The sequence below is a fragment of the Dendropsophus ebraccatus genome, chromosome 11, assembly GCF_027789765.1.
Source record: "Dendropsophus ebraccatus isolate aDenEbr1 chromosome 11, aDenEbr1.pat, whole genome shotgun sequence".
NCBI lineage: Eukaryota > Metazoa > Chordata > Amphibia > Anura > Hylidae > Dendropsophus > Dendropsophus ebraccatus.
The window spans coordinates 47061881-47078792 of record NC_091464.1 but is presented as its reverse complement, the minus strand read 5'-3'; the positions used below and the strand labels follow the sequence as shown (position 1 = coordinate 47078792).

At 41.4% G+C, this 16912-nt stretch overlaps 1 protein-coding gene across 4 annotated transcripts in view; it reads right to left on the bottom strand.

The window, feature by feature from the left end:
- Window positions 1–16912, bottom strand: part of CUX1 (cut like homeobox 1) — a 267930-nt gene that overhangs the window by 224815 nt on the left and 26203 nt on the right. The gene's annotated exons all lie outside the window — the stretch shown is intronic.

Sequence of the window (16912 nt, the reverse complement as noted above, 5' to 3'; positions counted from 1 at the left end):
AGCGGGGGCTGCAGAACTTGGATAAAGCTCTAAGGTTGTCTGGAAAACATGGATACAGCCAATGACTATATCCATGATTTCCACATAGCCTTAGGGCTTTATCCAAGTTCAGCAGCCACCGCTAATCAAATGCCGAACGATCGGGTTCGGATGGACTCGAGCATGCTGGAGGTTCGCTCATCTCAAGGAACACCAGCATGATGACATTGCAGAGGTGAAGGATTTAACATGTTATAGTGTTTTTTTTTTCTTTTACAACATTTCAAGTACTCCTTGTTATGGCTAGAAAAAAAATATACCAAAACTAAACAAGGCCTGAAGGTAATTTCTAGTATAAAAATGGCTACCACTGCCTTTATTTCTAAGGATGTACTTTAACCAAACCACAGGAGCTGGGCAGAGTGGGTGACGACACTTGACACCTACTACATGTCAATCAATATTGTCACAAGTGTGAAGAAGAACAAGCTGCCAGACTCCTGCTAACTTGGCATTTATGACATGTGACACTTGGATGTTGCTATAACGCCTATTTATTGTGATGGGGATTAAATGGGGGCTATGGCTGAAGCCAGATCAGATTGGGTGTTGCATCCATTTTTCCATTTATATTATTGACTAAATTAAGAGTCATATGGGGGGGGGGGGGTTACTTAATTTTGTGGTCGCTTCCCAATCTAGAAATTTAGTGCAAGTCACTCATCACGTCAGAAATTTTACTTTTTTTTAGTTCTTTTTTTTTTCTTTTTATTTAACTACACTTGCACACACTTAGACAATCACACTGTAAGAAACATGCAGTGGTTCATATAGAACATGAAGATTTGTTTTTAATCTAACACAGCAACATTCTCTCTACAATTACAGCTTATAGAACAGCTAGCTTGAATATTACAAGGTCAATGACTAAACTCATCCTTGAAAACAGAAGGTATGATTTATAGAAGAGGAGTTCCCCAGTGTGTCACTCCACGGCCCAGATCAATCAAGGTTACTGTATAAAAGAAATCATAATGATTAGGGAAATAATTTACACCCACGAGACAAGACAAAGAGGCCACAAGGCTTCACGGAAAAATAATAGCTCACTTCAATGACCACTAACAAAACAGGTTTTCTGCAAAAGATTAAAAATAAGCAAAATTAAAAAAAAAAAAAAAAAAAGGCCAAAAAGGAGAATCCAAGAAGTCTAAGGTGGCTCTAAAAGCTCATACAAGCTCACAATTACTACCAGAAATGACTTGCTTTAGCAAGGGCTCTAAATTTTTTGCCATCTTAAAAAAAAAAAAGGGACAAACACAAAAAAACTATTCCAATGATAGCAACATTTTTTTTTATTTAAAATAGATATTTCAGGGTAAAAACATACAAATTACTGACAATAAGCAATGCTTCTATGTCCATCCTAACCTTAAAATTGGGAATATCAAGAATAGAGCTGAAAATTCCAAAATACACTATATACTGAAGCTGCATGTGACATGATAGGAGTTATCTGGGTAACAAAAACAATGTTCTAAACAATCCCCCTTCCCAATACCACCCTACATCTAATATACATGTGTAACCTATCTTGCACCCTGTTTTTTTTTCTCATTCTTATCCGCTCTGGATGTCTAAAATCCTCTACTCTGGGTCCACTCTGACCACACTCAGCTCCCTCTTCCCTTTGTAGTCACAGGACATGTGATCTCCTCTCCGGGGGCCAGGTGAGCTGTCTATTGACTTGGTAACCCGACCCCAGGAGACATTATCTGTATCATTTCCATGCACCTGTGCTGCTTCCATAGACCTACATGTGTACATGAAAAGTTACAGTTCTCTCTCTGATTGCTGTCAGTGAATGCAGGTAAACATACCTGTCTTTGTATCTCTGCTCTGCAAATTGTAAGCGTTTTAGATGTTCTTAGAGTCTTGATGGAACTAGAATGTTTTCATTTACAGTCAGCAAGCAGAGATCTAAACCTACACTACAGACCTAAGTAAACAGATGCCCGTTATGAAGCACATAGCTACACCATGCATGTGTCAGCTCTGCTACATCAGCTAGTATAGAATACATATTGGGGTGATGTGATGCAAAATCAGTAAAAAAAAAAAAAAAAAAAACATTCCAGTGTTTACTGTGAAATAGTAATGACAGCAGTGGGCAGGAAAGGAAGTTAAGGGGGCGAGTGATGTTAAGAAGCCATTGGTTAATGATTTTGGAGTGTTTTCATGTTCAGTAGCCGATCGCTGGCCCTATTACGGACCAATCAGGGAATGCATGATGGGAAATGTAGTTTTCTATCTTGGTTATAGATCGGCTTTTAGAAAAACTTGTATCTCAGGAACGGCAGCAGCTACAAAGACAGGAAATGGCTCAAAATACTCAGGGGGACTTGGTGAGTAAGACCAGCTAGCATTTCATTTTTGCGTTCTTAGGTGGTTACCCCTTTTAAGGGCCCTATAACACTGCTCTAAGCAAACAAGTAGTAATCTTGCAGATTGGCGCTTGTTTACAGAGCCTATTACATGGCTCAAGCGTAGGGTAGTTTGGGTCACACAATGAATTAATTGATGGCAAGAAGCCATTGGTTAATGACTTTCGAGTGTTTTTTTTAATGTTCATCAGCTGATCGCTGGCCCTATTACACACAGCGATATACTAGTAGGTGACTAATGGTCCTTTTACACGGGATGATTGATTGTTCGTTTTTGCACGGTAACGGTCGAATTCGAACGATAATCGTACGTGTAAACGCAGCGAACAATCAAACGACCAGCAAAAAAATCGTTCATTTTGATCTTTCAACATGTTCTCAGATCATCGTTGATCGTTCGCAAAAAATTCGCAGATCGTTCCGTGTAAACATTCTTTCAGCGATTTCACCTATGTGTGAGATAGGCTTAAACGATTGCAAAACTATCGCATAGCGAATTTTCCGAACGATGTATCGTTCCGTCTAAACGCTGATCGTTATAAAAAAAACATATTTCATTCAAAATTGTTTAGCGTGCGATCGGGCGAATTATCGCTCCGTGTAAAAGTACCATAAGTGTCTGTTGTACTGCTTGAACTGTGAAGCAATTTTAACATTGGCAATAGTAAATGAAAGCCCACAGTAGCTGTGGAGAGGAGTTTGAATGGAACAGTTATTGATCAGAGAGATTAGCGTTCATTTGCAGTGCCTATACAAGGCACAATCAACCGAACGGCCAGGCCACATGAATCAAGAATGACCATTGTGCAGTCATTGTGACATCCATTGTTATAGGCTGCACATCTTCTGTTTTGATGGATTTTACCACCACACAAAAGATCTGATCAGCGAATGAGTGGGGGCGTTCCTGCTCATTGATTGATTTCTGTCACTTTTACACACTCCGATTATTGGCCAAATGAGCCTTTCTAGTATTGCTCGATGCTGATAATCGTGCTATGAAGAAGGTTAAAGGGGATATTCGGAAGGGAGCATATTGCGGGTGAAAGCACACCTGTACACAATGTCCAATAGCTGCCTGATGTCACTGCGACATCGGTAACATCATGCAGCTATTGCTCACTGCTGGAAGTTGCTCTTGCCCCCCTCTCATCTGTGGAAATATCATGGACAGGCAGAAAAAGGCAGTGGAGGACTGGAGAGTAGAAAAGGTAGGACCATTCCTGCTCCCATATACCCATTAAAGTACAGCACTCGAATAACCTGCACCCCCCCCCCCCCCCGGGGGAAGCCGGAGCATACTTTACCTCCTCCCCGCTCAGTCTTACTTCGGGGGTTCCCGCAGTCTTCTCATCCCGTTCAGCCAATCAGTGGCTGCAGCAGAGCAGGTAAAGTATGCTCCGGCCGCTGGGGGGGGGGGGGTTAATGGCGATGTCACGCACATACTAGCAGCGAGTATGTATCCTCATTGAAGATCATCGGCATAGGATCCACAGTGGATTTCGCACCGTAAAATCCACTGCGGATCCATACGTGTGAATTTACCCTTAGAAAAAGAGTTCCAAGGACATCTGCGCAAAAAAAAAAAAAATAATTGCAACAGAGATACAAAACCAAAATCATGTTTTGCAGAACAGCAGCGGATTGTATTCTATTGCACCACAATTCTATTAAACAAATGCCCCTATCCTAAGCAATCCAAGAAAGGAGTCGGTATACTAAAAACTATCTAAAAAAACAAACACAACATGTTTGACTGTTTCTTAATACCACGGATCTGATTTCATCCACCTACATAATGATTACCTTAACCATCATGGGTGATTTTTGGTCGGACTATACATAACACGCTATCGCTGTATGTGACAATCACTGCAGGCACAGCTCACAATCAGAAATGATCAGTAAGTATGCAGAGTACAATGCTGGAGCCAGGCGTTTTGATACGATGGATCACAATAAAACATCTGTGTAATGAAATAATGGATAAGACAGGAAAATAAATAATCATTGGGAAAGGCACGAGACAATAGCTGCCTTAAGTCAATAAGGAGCAGCACTCCTCCGTGTCATGGTTATTGTGTTCAGGCTGAGACTTTTCTTATAGTATGGTGATGTGTTTTCTTTCATTACACTTCTCGGTTCCTTCATCTCCTGTGTTGTGGGAGGATCAGAAGACACAGACCTGAAGGCGGACTATTGACAACAGTTGACTATTTGCTTCCTGTCTAAACGGACATCCTGTTAGGCTCCAATTACTGCCAGCTCGGCAGAGCTCACCAGGATTTCTCCTCCACACTACAGATCACTTGATAAACTGGGAGAAGTCTGTGAGCAGGTAGCAGTGTAAGCAGACAGGTAAAGAGGTGTTCTAGAAAAATACCTGGTTGTCCCTGTCAGAGAGGCGCTCTGCTTACACTGTCTATATTATAACTTACATAGAAGATTTGGTGCAGAAATGTCTGAGAGTAAAAAAAATTCTTCCCATATACCTGCTTGTAGGTGACAGGAATAGATATTTCACCGGCAGATTTTTTTTTGTAATAAATTAGGCCAGGTTCACACAGCAACACACTAGTATCTGTCAGCATCCCACCTAGAGCAGGATGCCGATATATACTGTGGCGTACTCCAGCAAACCCTATTCGTTTCAATAGCCTAAATGTAGTCGCTTAGGGTCCTTTACACAGGTTTGATCATCAGCAGGCTGGAGCGCTCACTGCTGATAATCTGCCCATGTAAAAGAATCAATGATCGGAAAACAAATGAGAAATCTCTCGTCCATCGGCTGATCATTTTCTTTGCATTTTGTGTGGCCATTTAAATAATTTTTTGTCCGCATGTCTTCCTGTGTAAATGGGAATGTGAGGCGAACCATAAAGCAAAAAGGTGTCAAGACTGATACAGCGATGGTTTGTGTGGGCCAGCCGCACCTTTGACTTAGCCTTGTGAAGGGTGTGCAAAACAGCAACAACCTTACTGACCAGTGCTTAGGGCCCTATTCCACCGGACGATTATCGTTTGCATAATCGTTAAGGATCTCAAACGACCGCTATTGCGAAAGACCTGAAAACGTTTACTCATTTCCATGGAACCATAATCGTTACTTATGATCGTAATTGCGATCGTTTTTCTTCGCTATTTATTCGCTATTGCGTTCGTATCTATTGGGAACGTATCTATTTTGCGAACGAGCAACGATAAAAATAGGTCCAGGTCTTATAAAGCGATCAACGGTTTCTCGTTTGGTCGTTAATCGTTAACCGCATTTCAACTGAACGATTATCGTTTAGATTCGAACAATAATCGTCCGGTGGAATAGGGCCCTTACTTGTGGCGCTGCATCGGCCCGTGTAAGAGAGCCCTTAGCGATTACATTTAGGTTTCTTTCTTCTTGTGTATGCAAATTAAATAGAACAGAAAAGCACAGAAGACCATGCTTTTAAGTCCCACTTACTGAATGTACACCATTTAAAAGGGGCCCAAATGTAGGCTGCTGACTGATACCAGTGACATACTGGATAAACACCTTGTGAACCTAGCATAAAAGCTGGGTGCACACCAGTGTTCACACGGTCAGGTTTCTGGATGCTATATTAAATTTGGAATTAGGAACGGATTATTACGTGTTCTCTTAATCAGGGTGGGTTTACATCTTGTGTATGATCAGTATTCTTAGCCAAACAGTTGTCCCAAAATATATCCGCACATTATATAAATCCAAAAAAGAGAGAGAAGAGCAGCCATCTCAATGAATACACAACTAGAAGCACAGGAAAACAAGACATTGGCCTAATGTTATTTCTACATCCTGTCCAGGGTTCACCTATACTGACTCCGATATGAACGGGGTAGAACAGTTCCCACTCTGGCGCACTTCCCTTTGTCCCTTTAAAAACCTCCAAAATGGTTTGTTACAAATTAATAGTCGGGTAACTCATTAAATGTAAGTGCAGCATTTCATATACAGGAGGACATGTTTCATATACTGTCAAAATGTTTGATATCCACAGGAATTTTCATTTTATAGGCTATAAACATTAAATCTAGACTGTCATAAAAAGCTATTCAATACTACATAAATCACTATCAGAGCACTGAAAGCAAATCTGAGTTTAAAGAGCCTGATCGTATTTTATAGTAAAAGATATCCATGACCGGAGTAGCAGGAGGGGCCTTTTTACTACAGTACTGTTGCTAATGGGTTATTGTGAACAAAGTCTGAAGTCATTTCTAGGAACGTTTTATATAAAGGTGATGAAAGGAATCAGTGAGAACACAGTCGACTATACACTTCAACAGTACGTGTACTGAAGGTGACCACTGCAAGCACACTACATCTACAAGCATATAAACACAACAATATGATCCATAAGATAGATGTACTACAAAACACTACAGTCTTTGAAAAAAACCCTCTGAAATACAGCAGATTTTCAAGTCCATTATAGTCTATGTATATTGATCATCTACTTCAAATGGAGCAACACCCTCCAACATGAAATAGAAATTGTAGGTGGTCCTTTATTGGGGCTTGAAATAGAGTTGTCAGCTCTGTATGATTCATACTGGATTGCTATGAAGCGGATCCAAGTGTAGGCATGTAACAGACCTTTTACATGGGTTGCTGCAAGAGAGTGCCTATCGCTGATCAGCACTTATTTGCTGATCCTTTTCAATGAACCAAAAATCATGTGGACGAGCCACATGAACAATCGTTGGATTGGACCATTCCATGCATCATTGTTGGCTGCACATAACCTGTTTATACAGGGTAGATGACAATGATGCAGTGAATGATCCGCACAAAAGATCCAATCAGCCAGCAAGCATTTGCTCCTTTGTCGGCAGATCACTGGCACTTTTACACAGGCCTGTGAATGCCCATTGATGACATTAATTCTGGACATGACTGTCATTTGTATGGTGGCCTCCTTATTGGGGAAGAGAAGGATTGGGCATGTTGAATTTCAACTGCCTGATCCTTTTGTTCTTATGGAGATAAGCAATCTCTAAAAGCTTAGCCCTCTCCTCTGTGCACCGAGAAAAAATGAACACTCAGCCAAGGTATAATACTTCTGTGCTGTCTGATCGGCAGTCTAGTCATAGAGTCTGCCTCAGACAGACTATGTGCACAGCGCTGAAAACACTCATCAATGCTACACAATGGCATAGCATTGAACAGTGTATGCAATCTAATGATTGCATGTAATAGTCCCCTAGGTTGACTTAAAAAGTATTTAAAAAAAAAAGTTAAGAAAAAGTTTTAAAAAATATGTCAAAGCCCCTCCCCCTACAAGTGTAAATCTTCCACTTTTACCATTTTACAAATAAAACATGTAAAAATAAAAACACATATTTGATATTATAGCGTGCACAGTTGTCTGATCTATTAAGCTAAAACAATACTATTCCTGTATGGTGAACAGCATAAACAAAGAAAGGTAAAAAAAGTGACAGGATTCCTGATTTTTTTTTTGTCACATTATTTCTCAGAAAAAATATAAATAAAATAAAAGAAAGCGCTATCACAAGGAGGAAAAAAAAAAAATGCAAAAATGCAAAAAAAAAAAAACTTCTCTGTCCTTAAGGCCAAAATCCCCTATGTCCTTAAAGGGTATAAAAAATGTACGTGACACATCAGTTATATCGCTACAAAAAGTCTCCTTTTAGCCCAGGCCTAACTGAATTCCAACTCTTATGAAATATGTGTCACTGTCATTATTTTTTTATTTTAAATCAATAGTACAGGCGATTTTAATAAACTTTGTAATTTGGTTTATTAGGCATATATATGACATTATCTGCATTCAAAAAGACTTTGCCCAGCCCCCCCCCCTCCTCCTCCTCCTCTGTCTCATTCACTGCTCATTATGAGGAAATCTCGACTCTTTTACATCAGTTGGAACCTGTATAACCTATGAAGAGGGGATGGGGGAGATTAGTCGTCCGCAGAGAGCAGAGAACAAAGGGTTACACAGAGAGACCTGTGTGAAAGCTGGTATTCAGAGGTCAGTGCTGACTTCAGAGGAGATAGCCCTGTGATGTAGCTGTAAAGTAACTCTTTGTTGTCCTGTTTTGGTGCCTCATCTCCCTCCACCCCTCCCCTCTCCATAAGACAACCATGAAGACAGGGGGGAGAGCTTCAAACTGCTTTTTCATGATAAAAATGCATTTTTTGGCTAATAAACCCAATTACAGAGTTTCTTCCCTGAACCGTACAGAGTTTCTTAACATCGCCTGTACTATTGACTTCTACAAAAAAAAATGAAACGACGGTGACACTTTAACTGTTTTGTATGAAAGCTGGATGAGCATTAAGAGGAGACACAGGCTGCATCAGTATCCATTCTAGTTAATCTGTGAATGGGAAGAACAACTACTGAGGGGTTAATTAAAGGAGTAGCAGCACACACTGGGCTGTATATGATGGAGAAGAGATAGGACACCACATAACACAGCTGAATACAGATATCCATTGTGGTCTAGATCAACAACAAAAAAGGCAAATGTCAAGAAGGCCTATTAAAACACTATACTAAGCAAATATCATTGGGACTGTGCAGACCTAAAGATCATTGTTCGTCAACTGCACATGACCCTACTTAAACAGGACATGAGGCCAACAATCTCTGATCTTGTAAAGCCCTATTACACCAAGCAGTTATCAGCCTTGGCCAATCACCAACCGTTCAGGCCAATACTCAGTATAATAGCACAGGTTGAAAAGCAAGATCAGCTTACATGCATGATGTCGACTGATCACGGTCTTTCAACATGTTAATAGATCACCATCAGTCTGCTGCACGTTGCTCTGTGAAATACAAGTGACGGCAGAAGACCCCCCCCCCGATTTCAATGGGCCACCCAAACGATCTAAGGATCATTCAGAGGGCCCCTCCCTATGCTCCCCGCTCACTGTGTGTTCTAGAGGGGGGTGGCTAGCGCTGAGCTGACAGGTTGGCAATTGCTTTCCCAGAACCAGGGCCGTATTTACCATTAGGCACCCGTGGTCCGGTGCCTAGGGCAGCACCTTGCAGGGGGCAGCACCAGGGAGCAGGGGGACAGAAAAAACTATTTGTTTTGTTTTTATTTTTTAGTTTCCCTCCTCCTATTCAGACTTGCTAGTAAATCTGGTGTCTTTTCCAGAGGGGTGGGGGGCATGGTGGTATTGGTCAGGTCTGGTATCGCCAATAGGTGCGTGAAGATGGGGCATCTTCAGGTTTAGTGCCTAGGGCAGCAGCAGCTGTTAATACAGCCCTGTCCAGAACCCATGTAAAATGACCAAAAGCCACTGGCATATTGAATTCCATTTGCCCAGTTTTTTCTTTTCCTTGACATCTGCTATGTACAGTTAGTTTGCCAATTCAGCGGACATTCATATCACGTGTATACAATGGCTTTTGACTGCTGGTTATTATGTAAGAAGATAATCACACCCCCCAGAAAGTACCCATGTATAAATGCTGAGCAACCAGGGCATAACTTTTCTTCTATTGAATTTGTATGAAATCTAAAGGGGGGAGATGACTCCATATGAAATTGGAAGCATACGTAGGAATGGTAAAGGACCTATGCTTTTGTATGGAAGCCCTATTTCAGCCTTACACTTGAGGGCCTTATAAGAACTGTTGATATAGAAGTGTGTGAGACTATTTTCATTTCTATGTGACATCATAAGTGATGTGCAATTACTACATCTTGTACGTCCTGTAGGTCGATTGTTTATAAACTTTTTTCTCTTCTATAATGTGAGCCGTAGTAAATCTGCCATGCTTGTTTAAAGGCGTCTCACTTAAAACAACAAAGCTTGACAGAAATTAAAAAATGCAGGCAAGGATTTTCTTTTGACGCTGGAAAGGCTCCAGTTAAAACTGGTTTGTACATGGGAACATGGTGTCAGACTCAGGCAGAATCAGTTCGTCTGACTTGTGGTTTTTGACAACATTCATCTTCTCTTGGCCTGATACAGAGCAATTAGTGCCTGTCAGTCGCATCGGCTGCTATTAGGATCATTCAGGCATTTTTTAATTATAGTAAGCATAAGGGAAAGTGAGTAAGCGCGCCTGTAACTTTAAATCCCCACTTCCTTTTAAGACAGGACAGAACATTTTATTCTGGTATCTTGAAAGAAGGGACCGTGTCAGTAGGGACAAGTCTGATCGTTCTGCACCGCTGATGGCAGCATCGGTTATTATTTATATGAGGAGTTAATCTGGGACCACAGAGTGTTTTCTTGTGATGTGTCCTTCTGTAGGGCCTTCAGACCACATGTCATATAAGGCCAAACTCTGCCCCCCTTCTACCAAACCTGCTTTCATGTGCCACTATGGTGACTTACATTCACTCTCACCTTCTTTATTATACTATGCTTCCATAAAGCAGAGCTAAAACTGCTGCCATGTCTGCACCTTTTCATCCCACAAAAAAGCATGACACATGCCAATTAAAAGCAGATCTATGGTCAATCATGCAAAATGACAGATGTGTGATCCCTAGCCCCTTAGTTCTATTGCACAAGGCAACGCAGGCCTGTTCAGTTGATTATTGCCCACAGTGATTCAGAATACAACAGATACAGCTTAAAGGGGTAGTGCGACATTTGAGCAGCTGATGACGCGGCAGAGGGGAACTGGCATGAGGGAGGGCTGGAGCGATCCAGCCAGCCTCCCGAAGATGATGTTGTCGACCCAAGATGTCAGCCAGGATCGACAGCAATTGTATACTGCACCACACTTCTGGGGTGGGAGGAACACGGGGAAGAGGGCCATTCACTTTATTAACACACATTACAAAGTTGTATAACTTTGTAATGTGTGTCATTTAGTGAATAAATGTTAAACGCCGCACTACCCCTTTAAAACCTTTACACTTTTAAACTTTACCTAGATAGTGTAGAGTAGTGATGCTTACCTGGCAGCCCTTATGTGCCTGATGTTTGGTTCTAGGAGGAAGGTAAATTTAAATGGCACTGTTGTCTACCAAAGACAGTGACCTGCTTAGAGACCTTGTTCGTATCTAAAAATGCATATAAATGTTTAATTATATATATGTGTGTGTGTACGTGTCATGTTCCCTGTGTATATGGTTTTGCCTATCCCTGTAAATCCCATCTATGTGGGGTATCAAATGTCTATGTGCTTGCACAGAATCCGTCAGCCAGCAGCAGATTTCTGTTTATGCCAGATCTCTATGTTGTGCAAACACAAGGCAGACTACAGACGGTCATAAAACAGTCTATTGTCTGTTGATGCACAGAGAAGGAAGCTTTATGTTTCGAGATCTACTGTTTCCATTACAAATAACGTGGAGAAAATTGCTGAAAACTACAGTGTAGAGGCTATGTAAGCCTGCACCTTCCAGTCATGATGGGAATTAAGCAAATCTAAAAGCAAATGTTTAATTGCAAAATTGTAAGTGCTAATAAAGTGCCCCTACACCTTTAACAGCAGTCAACAGCTTTCTTCTGTTCACCACACATGATCAGATTAAGTGTTCTGAATGGGAAGGAGGAAGCTAAGCCACTGCCAGACAGCTCTGGCAGTGGTTTATCTCCCCTAAAACAAAAGGGTCATACACTCTAAATCCAACATGCCCAATTCCATCATCTGCTGTGGGAAAGTCGGGAGGCACATTAGCGTTGTTGGCTGACGTTTCACTAATGTGACCAAACTCCAGGGTGATAAGAGCCAGAACTTGCTTACTTTCACTACATTGCTTACATGTCCTACATTGTTTGCTTGTAAACTTGGAGTACAGGCAGCCACCCTCCCTGCCAAGCAGTACGTTTAGCATTTTAATAAATGATTATCATCCCCCAGTTTTTGCTGATAAATCTCTTATTGAAAAGAAAGTTTACTGCTGACAAGACTGCATTATAATAAAGCATTAGACTTTGTCAAGTATAAATGATCACATTTGTCCCTATGTATCTAACACCTCCTATCGTGAAGTTCCCTTAATAAATGACCAGAAAAAGTTGCTGGATTCTACAAGTTAAAATCTGAAAAATGAAATGGCTTCCGTTGCAGAACAGCCCCTATTCCCATGTGTATTACTAGGCGAGCTCTTTGTGTGATCATGATATACAACCTACAATAGATCCGTAATAAGCATTGTTCTGTACAGGTACAATTAAAAGACAAAATAACCTAATTGGTGTAAACCTTCGTGCAGGTTGCTACAGGATATAGTAAAGCGTTTTACACGACTTTCCTGGAAAAAAAACAAACAACTTCATAAAGTGACAAAGACGCTAGTAAAATATAATCAGAATTACTTGAAGGAAAACAAGGAAACGTATCAAAGAGAACATTTTTCCAGCTCCAGCACAATGGAAAAGTTTGCTTTTTACCCTAGAGTTTAATGCGTATGAAAAGAAAGTCATGTCAAATTTACTAAGGCTGGCCATAGCTATAGGATGTATCGGTCTACTATTAACATACAGTATACATTCGGTTTGGCCTAAGGGTGGCCAGACCCATTACATAGCCAATGGCCGAACGTGCTGTTCATCCTAACCTGGCTAGGCATACAAGCAGGGGTGGATTATTTTTACTATAGGCCCCGGGCTGTTGACCAAGCTTGGGCCCCCCAACCCCACTGTAACAATGGCGGAACTAGTGTGGTGTTCATAGTATAGGATAGATAATATCATGATGCCCTGATTTGTGCAAAACTGAACTGAAAAATTGTAGCCAGGAGACAATATACCACTAAAAGGATAAGTCTTTTTGGGTGGCCATGGGCCCCCCAGGAGCTCAGAGCCCCGGGCTGCTGCCCAAAAAGGAGTCACTGTCAGACACTACTGATGGTATAGGGAATGTCAGTTTTATGCTATGTTCACACGAAGTCAAAAAAAGAGAAAAGCCGTCGGCTATTCTATTTAAAAAGACGTCCGTTATTGCAGCAATTTAAAAGGGGTAGTGCAGTGCTCAACATTTATTTACTAAATAACACACATTACAAAGTTATACAACTTTGTAATGTGTGTTATTTAAGTGAATGGCCCCCTTCCCCGTGTTCCCCCCACCCTCGGAAGTGTGGTGCATTATACTCACCGCATTACTGTCGACCTCGGCTGCCATCTTGGGACAATGACGTAGTCTTCAGGAGGCCGGCCGGCTGCCCCCCCCTCCGGCGGGTCATCAGCTGCTCAGACGCGACTGAGCACTCAGCGGTCCAGCCGGCCTCCTGAAGATTACGTCATTGTCCCAAAATGACCGCCGGGGTCGACAGTATTGCGGTGAGTATAATGCACCACACTTCCGGGGGTGGGGGGGGTGGGGGGGGGGGGAACACGGGGAAGGGGGCCATTTACTTAAATAACACACATTACTAAGTTGTATAACTTTGTAATGTGTGTTATTTAGTGGATAAATGTCGAGCACCGCACTACCCCTTTAACTGACTGTAATAGAATGCATTGAAGTCAATGGAATGACGACCATCCAACGCACACTGTCTATACAACAGACATTATTTGCACAGACGTCAAAATAATGATCATGTCAATTATTTTCGTCTTTTGCAAACAGCGGATGTTATTTCTTTGTTCACACACAGTTTTTTTATGTTTTTTTTCACCGTCCTTTCACCGTTTTTACTATAAAATTCACTGGACTTTTGAAATTAAAGACACACCCAAAGGCCAATTAGTAACCCAAACTAGAATAAAATACCAACAGCCGTCATTGCACTAAGGGGCGGCCAGACAGCTAAATGACGTCCACCATTTTGAGTGTAAAATGACGGACGTCATTTTAAATGGAATTGAAAAAAATGTTGTGAACATAGCGTTAATTCAAGTTTCACATTGCTGATTCGGACAACTATCGCTCCATGTAATAGAGACAACAATCAGCCAATGACAATGACCATTAGTTGATTAAGTCTTTAGGTCAGGACCTAAAATCATCCGCTGCTGACTGCGCATCGATATGTGTTATAGCAATGCATGGCCAACGGCTAATAATTGTATAAACTGTTATACATTATCTGTCCAAGCTCCCGATCTTCTCCTGCTCTCTGCTTGTTTCCCAGAGGCTGTAGCTTCAAAGCGGTCTCTGAGCTCACAGGCCGCGGTCAATCACTGTCAGCTCAGAGACCACTTTGAAGCTACAGTCATGGCGCCAGGAAGCAAGCAGGTGGCAGGAGAAGACCAGGAGCGTGGAGAGGTAATGTATAACAGTTTAGGGCAAGGGCTGCAGGGACATTGTTAACGATGTCCATGTAGCCCTTGTTAAACGATCATTGAGCTGTGTAATGGGCTCAGTAAACGAGTGCTGATCTAGCAGAAATTTCTATGTTCTGGAAGCACAGATAGATATATGAAGGGGACCATGTGACTCCTGGCCGAACAGTTATCTAACAGTGTCAGCAGTTGGAACATAATTTGCAGCAAACAGATTCCCTTTAAGTTTCTCTCTCTCGAGAACAAGAAGATTGGACATGTTTTTGCTTGACTCTTCTTTTCCCCACCATCTGCAAACCCTTGGGAGTCTTAACAACCTCATATACATTAGGGCTGCTGCTTAAACAATAGTATTTTCCCCAGTGGAGAATCAAACAGGCTGTATGAAAGATGCCTTAAAGCGACTCTGTACCCACAATCTGACCCACCCAAACCACTTGTACCTTCGGATAGCTGCTTTTAATCCAAGATCTGTCCTAGGACTTTTAAACTTGCAGCCCCGTGCCCAACGGCCGAGGCTGAGAATGTCTATGCATTAGGCTGGCACCACCCCTCCGTCCCTCCTCCCCACCCTCTTCATCATTAGGAATGCCACTGGAACATTTTCTCCTGTCTGAACATTGCACAGGTGCCTTAACGATCCAGCCCAGGTTCAGTATTCACACAGCTGATGAATAGGAGACAATCTGCCTGGAGCTTTCCTAATGATGAGGAGGGCGGGGAGGAGGGACAGAGAGGGTGTACCAGCCTAATGCATAGACATTCTAAGGACAATAACTTCATCACCTGCAGAACGGACCCCAGAACAGATCTTGGATTGAAAGCAGCTATTGAAAAGTACAAGCGGTTTGGGGGGGGGGTCAGATTGTGGGTACAAAGTCACTTTAATTTTATAATTGTTGGGGGCCAAATTTCTAGGACAAATCATTTTGCACCGTAGCAGCAGAGTACACAAAGCAGCTTGCAGGCTACAGAAGAAAACCAAAGCAAAATGTTTAATAAAGACCTATTGGAAAACATATATTATTTTTTTACACCATAATAAGTACAAAGCAATAATATAATGCATTCAACTGTGTCCATGGCTTTTAGATACTAAATAAAACTAATTAATATGTACTGTGGATATGATGGCTTTTATGCTTTATTTCCATAGTCTGTAAAACAATAAAATAAATCTTTTTTTCCCCTCTACTTGGAGGCTAACAAGAAGACAATGTAATGGCTATTTTACCACAAAATGAACAAGTTTATAAGCTGCACGCTATTCAGTTCTAAACGAGGGTCTAGTAGGCCCCGAAGGGCACAAAGATTAGCTACATATATCCTAAAACATTTTTTGTTCTTGCATAAATTAACCAAACGGAAATGTCTGAGCTTTGCTTCTCAATGTATTACTTATCCTGCCTCTTTCTCACACACCGTGTCCTTGAAGAAGGATAAATAGAGATCTCTAAAAAAAGATCCCTTGCAAACACTTCAGAAACAAAGACTAACAAAACTGATAAAAGTTTCCACTGGAAACTACATGACCCTTCGCTGCCGAGAGAGCTAGCGGGAGAGGGCAAAAGAAAATACATATGTAGGGTTCATATAATAGAAAGTGTCTGATAAAAGTGTTTGTTTTATAGTCTTTGAATGTCTTGCCCTAATCCAGCAAACCATGTGAAAGTTTATTTTATTAAAGTCGGAATCTAAAACATAAGAAAATCGTGATGCCGGCTCAGCTGACTGGGAGATGCCACAGCCGAAGAGGAATGTTCTGAAAACATGGGAGGACGAGAGGACTGTCAAAGGGGGTTTCTGGGCCAGACACAGTGACTCTATGGTGTTCATAGTTCTTTAATATTTATGTACTATTACATCATAAATGCGCTGCAGTACACAAGAGAATGGTCTTCTGCACATGATTAACAGCAGCTACATATAATCTACAGTCTGTCTGGTGACACACATATCTACCGGCATCAACCATAATCCACACATATTGCATGAAGCTTCAAATCTGCTCTACAGAGGCTAAAAGTGACAACTGGGAACAAATCCTAAGGGTAAAAAAAAAAAAAGCATAAAAAGTAAAAAGAAAAACTAAGTAGGGAAATAAATTAGACAGATCTAAATGCACAGAAAAAGTACAACAAATGCAAATCACTGTATTACAGTTTGCACCGGGACTAGTGAGGAGCAGGAACTTTAAAAATGAATGCAAATTATATAGCGGAAATTTGAGTTTCCTCTGCAGTCTGAGCTTCTTCAAGAAACTATTTCATCACATGGCACTGTGCCCAAAAGCAGG